Here is a 17,283-nt window from a genome sequence, read left to right as displayed (position 1 = left end):
TTATTAGATTGGCATAAAATGGATGCTTCTTATACATATTATTTTTATTGCATCTACGATGAAACATCTAGACCTATTATAATCTATAATTTGTAAGGAGTCATTTTAAATGTAGGCAGAGCCAAACACACAAAGGCAGTATGATGAGTCAGTGACTTTTTGAATTTCCTGCGCAGTAAGTTCAGTCATCTGTTAATAGACTACTGTGAGATTTTGAGCAATTGCGACATTTACTTTGTGTTTGGCAGCCATTAACAGTATACATTGATTATGTTATTTTCGGGCAAGAAAACAATCACGCAAACAAAGGAAAGGCTGATGAATAGTATGAGGACTCTGCACCACCAGATACAATAGCTAATGACTGATTTACTTAGTTATGCCAGAAATCGTCCATAAAATCCATGCCCATGATCCATATTAAGTGATGATGATGTTAGACCATCGGAGAAGGTATATGAGGTTGCTGAAGCTGTAGACATCACAACAAATTTGATATAAACACATATGTTACATAAATATTTGAATATGAAAAATCTTTCCACGCTGTAGGTGCCGTGATTGTTTACACCGAATCATAAATACAACTGTGTAAAACCTCTTCGAATGAGTACTTGATGATGACCGCCGCAATCTGAACGAATTTTTATACCGTTTCAAAATATGGATATATCGCAAAATATTATACACCAAGGAACAATCAAAATAGTGGGATTATCCGGGTGAACGTGCAGCAAAGAGGTCAACTTGTAGCTGTCGACCAAGAAAGTCACGGCCACAGTTTTTTGGGATGTATACGGTGTATTCATATGGACTATCTTGAAATGGGTAAAGCAATCACGGGGGGATCTTATTCAGGACTTTTTGATAGATTTAAAAGAACGTCCGCATTTGGCGAAGAAAAAGGTCTTGTTCCATCAAGGTAACGCGTACACATTTATGGGGTCGCCATCCAGCATATTCTCCAGATTTAGCTCTCTGTGACTATTCCCTGTCTCTAAGCCTGAAGAAAAGGTTGGGTGGTAACAGATTTGGGTTGAATGAAGAAGTCATCACAAAAACAAATAAAGAACTATATAATATACTATAATTATAATATTGATATCATTCTACAATATGTACGTAAATTTATTAGTTTAATAGTGGAACTTGTTGACGAACACTTGTTGAAATTAAAGACAGGCCGCTGATTATAAATAGTAATTAAGTGTAATTAAAACATGAAATATTTAAGCTATCGCATTTTTTGATAAGTTTTATGTAACTTTATCATTTTGAAACTTGCACTTAAAAATTACATTTATTCCGAAAAAATGTCAATATTATTTCAATAATCAATTGACTAACAACATTGTTAATAAAAAAATCTATTATGTATTTTCATTACTGCTATTAAAAGCTAATGCTTATATAGGATACATAAGATACTTTCAAATCATTTATGAATAAAAGTATGTATTTAAATAAGAAAGGAAGGTTAAAAAATGTATAATAGAAAATGACCGTGAAACTGGAGTTGAAATTAACATAAATATCAGATTTCCGGAAATCACAGAGGAAGTGCGTAGAAACAAGCATTATTAAGTTAATCAGTTAACAAGTAATACAAAAAATAATTACTGGTTTCGAACGAATACTGACAAAAATGGGAACAGCTAATTCATTAGTAATAACCCAGTTATTATATTTCTAGAAATTGTATAGCTGCATTTTTATTTCATAGAAAAAATATAGTTCTTAGAATGATATATAGTCTATACATTTATATCTTATTCTGTTTTTCATAGTGATATTTATAACAGGAACTACTAGTTTCGGTTAATACGAAAAGGTTTGTTTAATTATTTTAATAAAGTGTTCTACTTTAATTCAAATAGGTATTATTGAATGCTCAATATTTTTTTATAAAATCTAAGAATTTCATTCGACGTTGTCTTTGTCAGCATTTACTTTTAATTGTACGTATTATATTTTTCCCAGGGATAAACAACATTTTCTGAAGAAGTCGAATTACGAAGCAATATTTACTTTTCCTGTTTAATTTTTTTATGTACTACTGGAAATGATTAAATGCAGTGAGATATTAAGGAAAATTTTATATAATTAAAAACTTAAGTTTGATTCGGCGTTTTAAAAATGGCGATTTAAACACAGTAACCAAAAACTTTTGAAACCTAACAAAATCGTAATAGAAATTAATTCTTAATTACAATCAGAAGGACGGGAAATTAATAATAATAAAAATGTCTAGTGAAAAACAATGCATACAAAATTTTAATGCAAATACAAATAGTGCCTTTTATGTAGGAAACAAAAAGATCTATTCTGAGAGTAAAGTAAGAGTAGTGCATTCTCGTAGACGGCTACTGTCAAGATTTCAGCCGAATACAACACTTAGTTTTGTTTTGGCTGCCTATGGAGTGGCGATTTTAGAAAAATAGAAAAAGAATAAAGTCGGTCATTGATTCTATAATTGTTTTTGGAAGGGAAATTGTGCAGTGAAATCAAAGAGCGCTTGGATGCTGTGTGGGGTGACTCTTCTCCTCGATGGCTGGCAAATGGTTTATTGAAAACTGGTTTAACGAGTTTCAGCGTAGACGCACATTGGTTTTTATGGACCATGCTCGGACCACGAAGAATAATATGATAAAAATCCATCTTATATCGACAGATCACAGATTGAAAATGCGCGAGGTAGCTAAGACAGTAGGTATCTCAAAAGACCACGTGGGTCATATTCTGCATGAAATTTTGGGCACCAGAAAACTATCGGCGCGATGGGTACCGCGACTTCAGAGCAGTGTTTGACGCTGTTTAAAACAATCCAAAGACGTTTCGTCGGTGGTCGTCGACGATACGTTGATCCACTAGTACACATCAGAGATTAAGGAATAGTCGAAACAGTAAACTCGGCGAATACGCTCAGAAGAAGGTCCTATCGGCCGGAAAGGTGATGGCCACGCTTTTCTGGTTTTCACAAGGTATGATCTACATTGACTACCTGGAGAAGAGCAAAACGGTCACAGGTCTGTACCATGCCGAATTATTGAGCTTATTTTGCGAAGAAACAAGTGCTCTTACAGCATAACAACGCCCCGGCTCACACCTCCGCACTCGCCACGGCCAAATTGGTCCAATTGCTGCCAATCCACCGTATTCTCCAGATTCGGCTCCATGTGGCTTCCTTTTGCTTGTGATCTTGAAAAAGTCACTCGTCAGGCAGAAATTTGAGTCGAATGAGGAAGTCATCGCTGCCACGGAGGCCCACTTTACAGACCTCGAGAAAACGTATTTTGCAAACGGATTAGAGAAACCGGAATATCGCTGGGTCAAGTGTATCGAGCTAATATGATACTATAATAAATCGCCACTTTTCTAAAATGTTCGTTTTTCTTTTGTAGGCTAAGTACTTGTCGGACCACTCTCGTAAACTCTTTGCAGTACCACTTAAAAAATTTGCTATTAAAATAGTATAAATAATATTCACTTCGTTAGGTCCAATAATTTAGATAGATAATTTGAGATTTTTTTTCAATCAGGAAACAGAATCTGCACTAATAACAATAAGTTATCAGAATGAACAAAGAAACTATGTGCGTTATCCATTAATTGTCTTAAATTCATTTCTATGATCGCGGTTGTTAGCTTATTATTGATCCAACAAGCTACAAGATTAACAAACACAATATACCGCACTTTCATTGACATAAACGTTATGGCACCTTTCTGCATGCTTCAATCTTTCACTATCCTTCAATAAGTGTAAAAACCAGGGAATAAAATTACTAATTGTAAAAAATTATTATTGCTTAACATCTAAATGACCGACATCCTCAATTTTAAAACAATAAAGTCTACAGTTTACGCGAGCTACGTTACCTTCTATGCTTTCTACCATCAATAGTTTATAATGGCTAAAGAAATATTCGTTTAAATAGAAAAACTAGCGGACCGAACATTGGCTTTTTCCTTGGATATAATACATATAGATAGGCACAACTACGACCATTTGTTTATGACCTTTCAAAAACTTCCCCAAAGTTACTACAGTTTCTCTCTCCTCTAACTGCTCGATGTGGTTGTAGACAAACATTTGTTGATCGTCGTCGCCCATAAAGTAAATTTGAAAAAAAAATTGAATCGGCATCAGGAATTAAAAAAAATAACCCATTTAATCGTACAACACTGAATGTTGATTCGAAATTCCGAACATCCTCATTCTGAAATATATTTCTTGCTTTCTTCCAAATGACAGCATTTCGAACAGCATTTTTATATCTCTTGGCAATTTTTGTGCATCTGATGAATAGTCCATTTCGGCGTGATATTGAAATGTGATGTATCTCGTATGACGTTCATTGTATTGCTCTCGACTTTCACTTACATGTGTATATGCAACCGGATCTCTTAAATTTACATTATCCGTCAAATGTTCTTCTTTAAATCTATCAATCTTCTTAGGTCTAACCAATAGTTACAGACTATATCTGCTTTATATGTATGTCAACACATATTTCCTATCGTCCTCCAATACGTGCCATTTTGTTTTAATAAATACACAACAAACAAATATAAATAACTTTGGAAGTTAAAATTAACAGAAATGTAGACGAAATTTCACTAATATAAGTAAATACCTTGGGAATAAAAGTGATAATGACAAAATTTCAAAATATTTCTATATGTTGAAAATATTATTAAATATATTACTGTAAACCCACGCTATATCACGTGAAGGGGCTAAGTCACCAAACATCTAGAGAGGTCGGATTAATACTTGGTAAAAATAGCACGTCCTACTTTTGATATTACATATAATATATCAATATAATATAATATTAAATTAATCCTACATTTAGCAACCCCTATTATTACTGCGGTTACCATGAAAACGGGTCAATTGAAAAGTCCCGGGCCTGACACATAGATGATGCTACTAGAATTATTAAATCCATATGTTTTTTAGTTAGCCCTAATCCTCAAAAGATGAGTGTATAAATTTGACAGCTGTCGGATCATTAATTTGTGAATGAAGCATTTTGAGTAAAAAAATTGATAAAAAGGATTTTCGCGTGTTGATAAAATATTGCTTTTTGAAGGGAAAAATAAAGTTGAAGCAAAAACATCAAGGATTGGTATGCTAAGTTTAGACGTGGTGAAATGAGCACCGAAGACGCTGAACGCAGTGGACGCCCAACGACGAAAACATTTAAAAAATCCACAAAATGATTTTGAAACATTGACGTCATTTGTCATTTTCCTAACCATCATTTCCGCATTCCAACGTCTGAACATTTCAGCGCGCTTCAATTATTTATCATACATTGCACAATTAAAAATTTGTTTTGCCCTTCCGAAGTTCGAGACCTTGACGAACTAGACTCTGATCACCGTCCGTTCCTTCTCAAACTCGGAAACTGTGCCACCACTCAAGTCCCGCTCACAAGATTCAGGAAAAAGACCGACTGAAAGAACTACCAATCTCTTCTCCTGGAATCCAATCCAATTCCGAAAATTAACACTCCAGAACAGTTCGACGAAGCCGTACGCAAGCTAACTCGTGATATTTAGTCTGCTCACGAATCTGTCATAGTCGAAATTTCATCACAACCCCAACCGTGGAGAAACAACCTGCCCACTTCTCTTTTAAACGTGAAATTCGTAACAAAACTGGTCTATGCAGATTATCTCGATTCACCCTTGATTCTGCAGACAAAAGGGAAACAAGGGAGTAAGGGTGGCCGTCTCGACCTGGCGAGCGATGAAATGGAACTCATTTCTCGCGGACCAAAGACTGGAAAGCCCCCCTTCTTTCTGGCGTGTTTCCAAATGCCTTGTGGGGAAGACGCACAATGTCATCCCCCCCCCCTGAAGTCAGCAGTTACAGAAAATGCCTCCCTCCCGCAGAGAGCACTAAGCCTAAAAACAACGACATTGTCATCAACAAAACCATCATCCAAAATTCCATCAAAAGACCAGTAACCTCAGCCTTTCTTCCCAACCATTTCGTGTCTCCAAAGTCTCTACAGACTATGATCGGCAAACTTCAAACCAAAAAATCTCCAGGTTTCGACGGAATATCGATTACCCAATTAAAAAAGCTACCGCATGAGAAGCTCGCGGAACTGGCAAACATCATTAACTCCATCATGAGGCTGCAACATTTCCTGGCGTCTTGGAAACACGCAAGGAAGGGCCAAAATCATCTACGACTACAGGCCCATCAGCCTTTTCAGTGCCATTTCGAAGCTTGCCCAGAGGCCAATACTCTACGCTCTCAACTCTTTCACAAAGGAAAACATCACTCTTGATGAACAATTCGGCTTTCGCGCTCACCACTCACCCATCCATCAAGCTACCCGTCTGGTCACACACATCCATCACGCTCTTGACCAACGTAAAAAGCTCGCGGCAGTCCTTCTGGATGTAACCAAAGCCTTCGACAAGGTCTGGCACGACGGTTTGATCGCAAAATGCATACGGTTAGGCCTCCCAGAAGACCTAACCGCTCTCATCAAGTCCTACCTATCGAACAAATCTTTCCAGGTAAAAATCAGGAAAACATTTTCCAGTCGAAAACAAATCGATGCTGGCGTACCTCAAGGTTCCCCGCTGACCCCAGCCTTATGCAAGCTCTTTATTCCAGATCTGCCGAGAAGAGGGCACATTGACGTCGCGTTTTACGCTGACGACACTGCTTTCTTCCCGGCCGCCAGGTTACAGTTTAGTTAGTTAGGAAGTTACTATTCATGATCGTTTACAGAAGCAGCTCGATCATGCAAGTGGTTCAAATTCTGGAGGTTGCAAATCAACCCACTAAAAACCCAGGCCATCATTTTCCATAAGAAAACACCGCAATAATTCCATGGCTGGATAACGTCACGTACCTAGGTCTCCATTTCGCCGACGGTTCGGTTGGCATTCCTAAATTCAGAAAGGTTCGGGGAAAACAAACCTGCTATCTTCTTTGAGCTGCCCTTCTAGCAGACTTTCCATCTCCATCAAATGCTTATTTTACAAGATGTTTATTCGGTCCATACTCCTCTACGGATCTAATGTCTACTTAAAATTTTCCAAAATAAGCTCCTCAGGAGAATCTTAAACGCTCCATGATTTGTCAGAAATAATCAAATGACTGACACTCCAGAAATCACGCAAGCACTTCATATCTCAATCATTCCACAAACAACAACTCAGCTCAAGTTCTTCTGAAAAGGCTCTTGTTCGCGAGCGGGTCGACATTAAGTTTAGCACCGCGTCACCGCTAACCTCCCCCCTTTTCCAGGCTGAAACGACCTCATCTGTCGCCGCAGTCATAACTTTTGCCCCCATACGACAGTATCCAGTCGGGTATTAACTCAAGTTGGCGAATAAATAGAATCGCCGGGTCCCCGTGCCCAGTAACGGCTGCCTGATCAGCAGGTGTCATATCCACCAATTTAATGTAGTAGCAGTAGCAATCCACAGGGGTCAACTGTGAGGCGGTTTCGGTTTAGTGTATTGGTAAGCCCAGAGGCAGTCCCACATAATCCGGTCTAACTTGTCACTCCAGGCCAAGTCTCCGCGCCCAGGCATGCGTCATGCATTCCACCCCTGGTTTTAGGGTAGAAATTCCCATTCGAGCTGCAATAATGGTCAACATGTTGGTCTATTCAGTCACATCGCCTTAAATGCAACAATACGTCCTTCAATTTGTAGAATTGACATCGGTAGACATTTACCTTACTACTACTAGTTCATAGTACACTACCTGCTGATTTCACCATATGTACTGCAAGACCCCGGACTCTTGAATTCTTCTGGACTCATGCTTTAGATTAGGTCTCATTTGTTTTATTTATTGTGTATATGAGTCCCTAATAATTTTGTTCGTTTTTAAGTAACTAAATTTTATGCAAAATTATATTTAATATACTGTGATCAGTTTAGTCGACAAGAGTGCATGAAATCGAAAAAGATTCGAATTACAACCAGATAGAGGAAAATGGGCTTCCAACTAGACTCACTGAACATCCACTGCTGTTCACTACTGAACTACCATACATTCTCAAAATACAAAGAAAAAAATAACTGTCAAATATTAAAATAAGTGTCAATTAAATCCCAAGGTTAGATTACTAAAAGCCAATATATCTTCATCAGGTTAAGGGTAACTGATACATATTTGTTTGAACAATGTAATTTTATCCAGTTTTAACAGCCTTGTATGTGTGTTATGGCAAACAGAAGTTTCAAACATTTCGTACTTACTTTTCAAACTAACGCAAAGATTATTTTACGTAATTACCCAAATATTGTCACTGAAGTCAAGTAAATTAAAAGAAACTAAGCAGTGATCTAATTTAAGAATTCACAGGAGAATTTAATGTTAAAACATGTTTAAACAAAGATTTTGAAAAGTAATCGATGAAATATTACAGATTAACATGGTTATAAATTTGTAAGGCTATTTATTATTAAAATAAACTTCAAAATTACATTTTATGCATTTTATTTACCCAATAATTTAGTATTACAAGTTAGTTTAATACAATACCAAATACACATATTTAGAAAATCAAACATCCATCTTCAAATGTATATAATTTAAATCTTTTTTTCTGTTGTAATTACTATTAATTATGTAAAATTAATATTTTAATAGTTCTGTCAAATACATTTGTATCTTTATGTAAAAATTATCATCGTAATTAATATTTCGGTAGATTTGCCATCGAGACAATTTTGGTTTGTCTTAGATGGGCACTTGATAATGGGCACTCGATAATTTCACAGGTCGTAACAGGCGATTGTACTATTACTGAGTTACTACTTAGCACTTATACACCTGCCCTTATTGATTTTCTTGCCAAGTGTTATACTGAGAGTATTCTTACTTAATGTTCACTCTATCACATCTGATGATTAGAGATGTGGAATCTCTAAATTGAGTGAGTATTCCAGAAACACTATTTTCTGGAATACTCACTCAATTTAATCCTATAAAAGTTCTATTATTTTCTAAAGTTATTATTTCAATTAACCACTATCGACGAATCGATTCTGGGCACATTTAGGTTATTTGCCTTAATACATCCCAGATAATTTTTTTCATTTATCCTTTTTTTTTCGTTGTTAACACAAAGCCAATTTTCTTACTATGAAATAAAAGATAAATTATCCAAATAAAATCAGATCGCTCTATTTAAAGCTGATAACAATAATTTAGAATAATTGATAATTATTAATACTGTATTAATTAAGAGAACAACACACCCCTTGTAGAAAAAATGTTGTTAACTCTAGTTTTGATAATATACGTTAGAAGTCAGAAGTTATTTGTTTTAAAGAAAATGATAAATATTAATTATATATACTACTATTTGCATTATGAGTTATTGGAAAATCATCCCCCGATACCCCGATTTCATTCTACAGTAGAACAATGTCTCGAATGATCTTAATCATTTTTTTTTCTTCAAAGGAAATGGGATATTCAGACTTTTCTTTTATTTTCTTCTTCCAACTCATAAATTTGGGATGGAGGAAAATATGTATACGCTGTTCCATTTTTTTAATTAATAATTCTCGTTTTGTAGGCGAGCTCAAGCAAAAATAGCAGTTCTCTATACGATTTGTAAGCCAAACCAACACACAACTAGTTTATTGTTAATTTGGCAGGTAGCAGGTGTGAATATTAAAATAATTATTTTCAACAAACTGAAAAACTTATATTGGTATTAACGCTTTAGTCAATAATATAAGCTATAAAAACCAGTTCCATAGATCTTTTATCGACAACAAAATAATTTTAAATGATGAGTTTATGAATGCCTTGAACAACTTACGTATTAGAATAATTGCCAACTATGTTAATTATCACATCAGATTGTAATAATCAAGTAAAGTGATAAGTTTAAAACCTCGAAAAGGCGCTAAAATTGAAGGTTAATTCAATGGTCACGGTATTCAAATTTCCTTCGTTACGTTTAAAACTCGAATATACTATACTATTGTGACTATATTATTATCTAAACGATACCGACTAAAAATATCGAATTAGAAAAATTAAAGATATGATTAGAACAGAGGAATTCGTTATTTATACATTATTGAACTTTAACTATGACAAAAATGTGGCCATGTAGACTGACAAATACAACAAATTATTAAGCTATTTACTGATTGTAAACTACTGTCAATATCATGCAAGGTCTAATTGTATACACATACAACACATATTAATACTCTAAAAATAACCTATAATGGTATATGGGTCTCCAATAAGTTAATCTAACTGACTTCCTAAGGTACTAAATGATGATGCCAACAAATTTGAGGATGTGCCGTTAGAAAAATTGGTCATCCAAAAATGACAGGGCAAACATTTAATAAAATTGTATTAACGTGTCTATTTTACTAACAAATGCATTAGTACTGTAGAGCATCATAAAAGTTTCACGAGATCATTGGCATGGTTTCAACAATACTCAATGAATATAACTAGACGTTTAGAGAGGAAATATAGTGATTGATGCTGGAAGTTCAGATTGATACCAACTCAAAAAAAAGGCTCTCAAGCTTTAAGAATAAATCTAACACAACCGATTCCAGTGCAAATGGAACTAGCCTAGCATCAAAAGAGATATCAGACATATGAAGTAAAATACCTACCAATTTAGGGATATTTTTTCTTCTTTAATTTATTCGTATATTATTATTAGTCGTTGCCGGTTAACCAACAATTTGTCTCTACGGTGACTTAAAACAAGGTACCTTACTTAGTATATAATTAGATAAAGTTAGTAACACTTTTAAGTGTGTTTACCATTTAATGCATTTCAGTACACAAGCTTACACGATTTGATAATATTGAGGTTGCGTCCTAGTTCGGCGTTAACATCGGGTTCGAATCTCTTAATTTCCTTTATGCTAGTTGGAATTTCTATAACCGAAGGTTTCGGTGTAAGTAAAGGTTTTTGTAGGATCTAGGTGCATCCACAATACTCACCAGAACTTTATTCTGAAATACTTGTATTATATAGATATTATTTCTCGCAGAAACATACATACCAATAACTGAATTCTGTAGTTTCGTGCACAACAGCAACTTGTTATGGACGAAAAATTTCAATTTTCTTCCAAATAACCATTACAGTTTTTTGTATTTTAATTGGAGCTCTTTTCTTTTTGATTTGCTCCTTTCAAAGAAGCTTTGAGTTAGGATTGATCCCCAGGTACTTAACATTATTAGTCTCTGGTATAATAGTATTATGTATATTTATTGGTATATGAACAGTACTAGTAGCAATGAATTGGTTTTATTTCATTTGGTGGTTTTCGAGGTTTCGGGATCGTAGTAACTTTAACCATTTTCCAAACATCCTAGGTATGCTTTAATCGGAATGATGCAGAATGATGCTTTCTTTAGATTGATGTCACTATTTATAACTTTAAAGACTTCTTTTGGTGTAACAAGTTTAATCGGAGGACTCGCACTCGCTGATCGGTAGATCATGTTCAAACTGAAAAACTCATCATAGAATCAGTAATCAGATCAATCAAAAGATTAACGAATATAAACAGGACTAACAGAAAACCGAAAAATCCGTTAGTGAATTAAGCCCGGAAACAAACAAAGAGATATTCACTATGGAAATCAATTAGGAGATTTAAATGACCAATTATTAAAATACCAACTTTTAAAATGATCGAAAATAATGGGTTCGAAGCAACAAAAAATCTGAATTACTACAAAAAAAAATATATAAAAGGACTTACAACATCCAACTAATGTATTTCAACCGAACTATATACAATTTACAGTAGATGCAACACCTGCCATCAGACCAAAACTCCTGGAATCCGGACCAGAGCTCCTGGATTGATAATATTTTGCCTGAATTATTGAAAGAACTGCCACAAAAAGCAATTATCAATGATGTTATATATTGCTTGTCTGAAACTGAAGCATGTTTGGAGATACTTTAGGATGTTATAATTATGCTCAAAAGCCTGACAAGCCGGCTTTAGATTTTATAGGCCTATGATGGCCGTTCTCTTGCTTGCGTCTTTATTATTTCAGAAACTATTACAACCAAATGCGTAGAGTAACAGCGATTATTGAAAATGCCTTTAAAGAAAATAAATACTACCCTACAATATTCCAGCAACTGTCACAGGCGTTTGATCGGGTGTGGCATTTGGACTGGCCCATAAGATGATCAATTTGTTGTCGTGAAACAGTTAACTAACTTGCTGGAGTCGTATTATTTGGAAAAAATGCTCTTTACTATTTTCGGCTGGAGTTCCTCAGGTTAGTGTTTTGGAACTGATGACACTTGGAACTGACTGAATAATTATAGAAAAAGACATATACAATTGGCAGTCAACAAAATCCTCAAAGGGATTAGAGACAGGAAAATACTAAACTGGATGAAATCTGATTTTGCAGTTTGCGTTGCTCTGAAAAGGCGAAAACAGAATTATACCGCTTGAGGAATGCCCAACTCAAGTAAAATCCATGTCGACGGTAGTTGTAGTTGGAAATATCACAGCCTACTTGAATTTATAGGGTAATAGCTACCAATGGGTATTGCTACATAGCGAGCGATTAGTGTGATAATTATCCAAAATTCAACCATAAAATATGAATTCACAGCTACATAGAAGCACTATAGCTACTGAACAACGAACAGAACATCAGGAAATTGAATAGAACCAAACCACACGGGATTGTGTATATGTATAACTGTTAAGTTATGTTAAGTGACTTTAGCTTAAGTTAGTTTAATTTTCTTTTAATTTAGAAAATATATATTGATCTTATTTATCCCACACTCTTCTGGCATGTAAATTGATCTAAGTACAATAGAAAAGTAGTAATAAATTAATTTACAAATTAAAATTGTGTTAAGCATATTTAATTACAAATGTAACGAAAACATATATATCTGTAAAGTTGAGGAATTCTGGTAATTTTTACATCTATATATCTAGCATATGCATATGGGACAAATAAGACAATAGTCTAACTAGGCAAGCTACTCCCACTTAGGCAATGGGAGTAGACGTAGGCATTCAACTATGAGGCACAGCAAGCAACAACAATATTATAATATTAGAAAGATCCTAGAGCAAAGCATTAAAAACATGCTCAATATTCTCCAAAGCATGAGCAACAGGTACATGTTGTAAACTGAAGCAGGAAGAAGATAAGTCAGCATAATATAAAATATCAGAGGAGACTTGCCCGACATACAAGCAAGCTGGCGGTGAATGGAGTAAAAAGACAACAACACGCCTCAGCAACAAACAGTCTTGGGGGGATGAAAGCTGCACCCACAGATGAAAACTCTGATTAAAAAAATACAACGAACAGTTTAGATGCCGGTATTAAACCAAAAAGAACGAAATTATATTTTTGTTACAAATAATATTCCTACTTACTATTTTAAAATATGTTTCATTTGTCAAAACATATAACATTTTTTTTGTTGCTAATTACTGAAATGCTTATCAACAATAGTATTTTAAGTTACTGTATCGAGTCAGAATTGGAATTTCCAAACCTTGAAAGAACAATTTTGAAAGTCACGCGATATCAATATATTAAAATTATCCGAACTAACGAGTGAACACGGAATAATAAATACAACAAAAAATATTCGCTACGAGATTATCGAATATGTATGTAAAAAAATAAACAATTTATTTTTGCAAAAATATATTATACTACCAGACCCGATAGGCGTTATTCTGCTCACACGTTATTTTTCATATGTCAGTGAGTGTAATCAAGCTTATTAACGATTTTAATTTTTGTTTTATGTCAGGAGCATGTCATGGCGATGCATTGATGTTTGACCCGGCAGCAACAGAATTTAATTTCATCCTAATTTGGATACACGCACAAAAGTCATGACGTCTTCAATATATCCTTGCATATGACGCAGACCACCGATATATGATAACAGAAGAATATATGCGGTACCAATGTAAGCCATATCAGTTGTTCCATCTATGTTACTAATCATCAGGCAAATATTTATAGTTCTTTATAATCCAACGAACCTTCGCTTGATTAAACTTAATGTATCGTAATCACAAAATATACAGACTTAGAATGCTATATCCTCTGTATAAAATTGTGACCAAATTGTGCTCTGCCAAGTCACTATGTAATACGGGGGAGTAATATATTATGTAATACAGTAACATTTGTTTAAAATATTTTTTAAATACATAGAAAACAACATCTAATATGAGAACTGATAACTTATTTTCTAATTGTACATTAATTATTGCCGTAAATATTTTAAAATAAAAATCTATAAAATAAAAAATAATTTGTCCAATTCCAGGATAGTAGTTACATGTTACAGTTTTTATTACAAAACCCCCTTTTCTTTTTAATGTATTTTATAGGTGCTTAATTGGACCCTATCCATAAGATATATAGCCATGCAAAATTTTTCATATTTTCACTTTTCAATCCTGTTTTACTTATTATATTTCCTTCTTCTGGATGTTGAATACAAGTAATGGTTTTAAAAAAGATTGACATTTGCTGGCATAAAATTTTATCAAGAATTTCCTTTAAATTTGCTTTGGCACATACTTTCGGCAATACATTAAAAATTCTAGAGATGTCTTCAAAAACATATGAATTGAAACAAGTTCCTGGTACGATAAGGCAACATTTGTCATACTGGCGAGCTTTAATAAATTCTGTATCGGTATCGCTTGCCCGTTACAGAATTTTTGCCCTACAACCTTTACATTTAATTAACTTTAATAATTAACTGGCAAGAAAACCAGATATATTTGTTCTAATATTCCTTTCTATATAATTTTTTTATATGTGTTGTTTTTATATATGAACTGTTATGAAAGGCATGGATGATAATGTGAAGGCTGTTGTAGATTGGTTGGTTGCTAGTTACCACGTCGCTTGTAAAAAATTTCGTAAGTTATCCAAATCTCCTTCTGACACATCATCTTCACAGTTGGCTCCTTGTGATCTTTGAGACAAAAAAATTGTTAATAATGAGACATTTGAATGCCGAGACGAAATGGTCAGGTGTCGGGGAAACTTCTCTAATCCCGTAGCTTCTATTTCCAAAAAAAAATTCCAAACTATCCTGCTGAAATGGCCTAATCATTACGAATTTTCTCTTCTGTAGTACTATGTATATACTAGTTGTTCTACAAACTTCTTTAGAAACAGAAACTGCTTGTTTGTATAAATGCCCGGCTTTTAGAGTTAACATAAATTGTCGAGTAACATTAACTGCAGATACTATCCGACCTCTAGATTATATAAAATCTATCTATAAATCTATCTTAAATAAAAATTATAAAAATTAACAAAATAATAAAAAGATATTACACACACTGGTACTTTTTGGTGTTATATGTATGTATAGTCTGGCTCCTGACTGCCTGAAGTCGAAGGCACATGTTCCTTTATGTCTATATAATCTATATAGACACATAATTTAATTTTAAGTATTGAGGTATCTCTATTTCGAAATAAGTTGTACTTACTTTTTACACTATTTAGGTTGCAACTGGGAACTGCATCTTTGTTAAGCAGTGGTCTACCACATTTGGGTCTATAATCTTCTAGTATAAAATGCAAAGAGCAAACTTATATGCATATATAAATATTGCTGACAGAGCCCATCAAGTTTGTCATTGTTTACCTTATCAAGCTATTTCTGGCTTAGAGCAAAACTTTTGGAAAGATGATGAATTCTGTTAGAACCTTCACTTTAGAAACGCTACACTCTATATTTTATGACATTAATAATTCAAATCGAAAGAATGAAATCTGTAATATTTTTATCGGCGACCCTCTGACGGTGTGGCAGTACACTGAGATCATGGTTACGGGTGTCCCCATTTAAGTTTCCATTCTATATTTCAATGTTTTATGATCGTAATCGCTCACTTTCAATTTTCGCACTCATATCAACAATTTATTGATGAATAATCTTTCTTGTTAATTTCTACACTTGAACAATAAAAAGATATAAAGGAAGACATCGGATTTCTTTGTTTAAACGACATTCATCTTCTCCTTTCCAAAACATCAATGGATATTACAAAGCACGATGATTGTCTTGTATCATCTGCATCGTGTTATCATTGCGTTGTAGTCGTATAATTACAACGTTTGAAATGGGTCGCCAGCCACAACGATTGCAACTTCATTAACAGTTGGTACATTGTATCTTCCTAAGTCCTTTTCATATGTTGCTTTGTCTGGTTTAATAATAATAACGCAGTTGCCGTTTTGTAATCTATTGGATACAGTCTTGAACAACTGGACCAATTTGTTATGATGTTGCAAAAACGTCCCCAAAGTTGCTACAATTTCGCTACCCTCGATCTCCTCGATGTGGTTGTATAGATAGGGTTTGTTAATTTTTGTTACTCGTCACCATCATAAAATAGATTTTCAAAAATATTGTATCCGTATCAGGCATTAAAAATAAAACACTTGTCCCTGAATTATTTTTGATTGAATTTACGAATTTTACGCTAATTTCGATTGAGATGTGACTCCAGCTAATAGTATTTTCTATGCTTCTAGTGGCATATTTAATAGTGGAACTGAAACTTTTCTTGATGCGCACCAAAAACAAATATTTCGATGTCATATTCGAACATGACGTGCCTCTCGTCTCAATCTATAAGCTCAAAGATATTCATTGTGTTACTGTCGACTTTCATTTACACATGTCTCTGTAATTTAGTTCTTAAATCTATATTATCCGTCAAGTTTTCTTCTATAATTCTATTTAATCGATAGTTACGGCCTATTTCTGCATTATTTGTACGTCGACCAATATTTCCTATTCGTTCTCGAATACGTGACAAAACAAATAAATATAAGTAACTAACTAACTATGATACTGTAACACTAACTTGACATTATGTTATATAAACCCATATTATGTTATGTTAATTAATCCTTATTGCGGCGGATATCATGTTAATGTCAGTCTGACAGTTATACGGCAGTTAAAATAAAAAATAATAATAATAAATATAAATAAAAAAAATTATAAAATTTCCCGAACCTTGTTGCTGTCACCTACCGGGCCTAATTGTGACTATATATCATTCTTGAACTCACATAAACACACAGAAAATATTTAACCAATATCAGTCCAGCTGACACACCAAAAAATCAAAACACACTGACAAAAAAATTAAATGAACACGTTTCTTAATACGTTTTAAAATTTCATGCCATTTGTTTGCATTGCATATCATGTAAATAACTATTTATTT

The 17,283-nt window shown here is 34.1% G+C and overlaps 2 protein-coding genes and 1 long non-coding RNA gene across 9 annotated transcripts in view; 1 reads left to right on the top strand and 2 right to left on the bottom strand.

Moving 5' to 3' along the window:
* The window catches only part of LOC143198081 (uncharacterized), a 141,050-nt gene that overhangs the window by 61,081 nt on the left and 62,686 nt on the right, over window positions 1-17,283 (top strand). The window contains exon 3 of one of the 5 annotated variants that reach the window (XM_076407249.1): window positions 13,815-13,976. The exons of the other annotated variants lie outside the window; for them this stretch is intronic. The gene's annotated coding sequence lies outside the window, so the exon portion shown is untranslated. The remainder of the gene's footprint in view (window positions 1-13,814; window positions 13,977-17,283) is intronic. 5 annotated transcript variants of the gene reach the window in all.
* LOC143197716 (glycoprotein 3-alpha-L-fucosyltransferase A) overlaps window positions 1-17,283 on the bottom strand; it is a 125,801-nt gene that overhangs the window by 60,039 nt on the left and 48,479 nt on the right. The window contains exon 1 of one of the 3 annotated variants that reach the window (XM_076406876.1): window positions 17,070-17,172. The exons of 1 other annotated variant lie outside the window; for it this stretch is intronic. The gene's annotated coding sequence lies outside the window, so the exon portion shown is untranslated. Of the gene's footprint in view, window positions 1-17,069; window positions 17,173-17,283 lie in introns of those variants that run through there. One more of the 3 variants, XM_076406957.1, reaches the window with a different exon arrangement.
* On the bottom strand, window positions 10,792-12,804 carry LOC143198730 (uncharacterized). The gene is made up of 2 exons (XR_013006282.1): window positions 11,053-12,804; window positions 10,792-11,002 (listed from the first exon to the last, which is right to left on the bottom strand). It is a non-coding gene; the product is annotated as an uncharacterized LOC143198730 (long non-coding RNA).

This window comes from Rhynchophorus ferrugineus, unplaced genomic scaffold (assembly GCF_030347505.1).
Source record: "Rhynchophorus ferrugineus isolate W39M unplaced genomic scaffold, kcgeb_rfMv2 rfM1, whole genome shotgun sequence".
In the NCBI taxonomy this organism is placed as follows: Eukaryota; Metazoa; Arthropoda; class Insecta; order Coleoptera; family Curculionidae; genus Rhynchophorus; species Rhynchophorus ferrugineus.
This window is presented reverse-complemented; position numbering and strand designations above follow the sequence as displayed.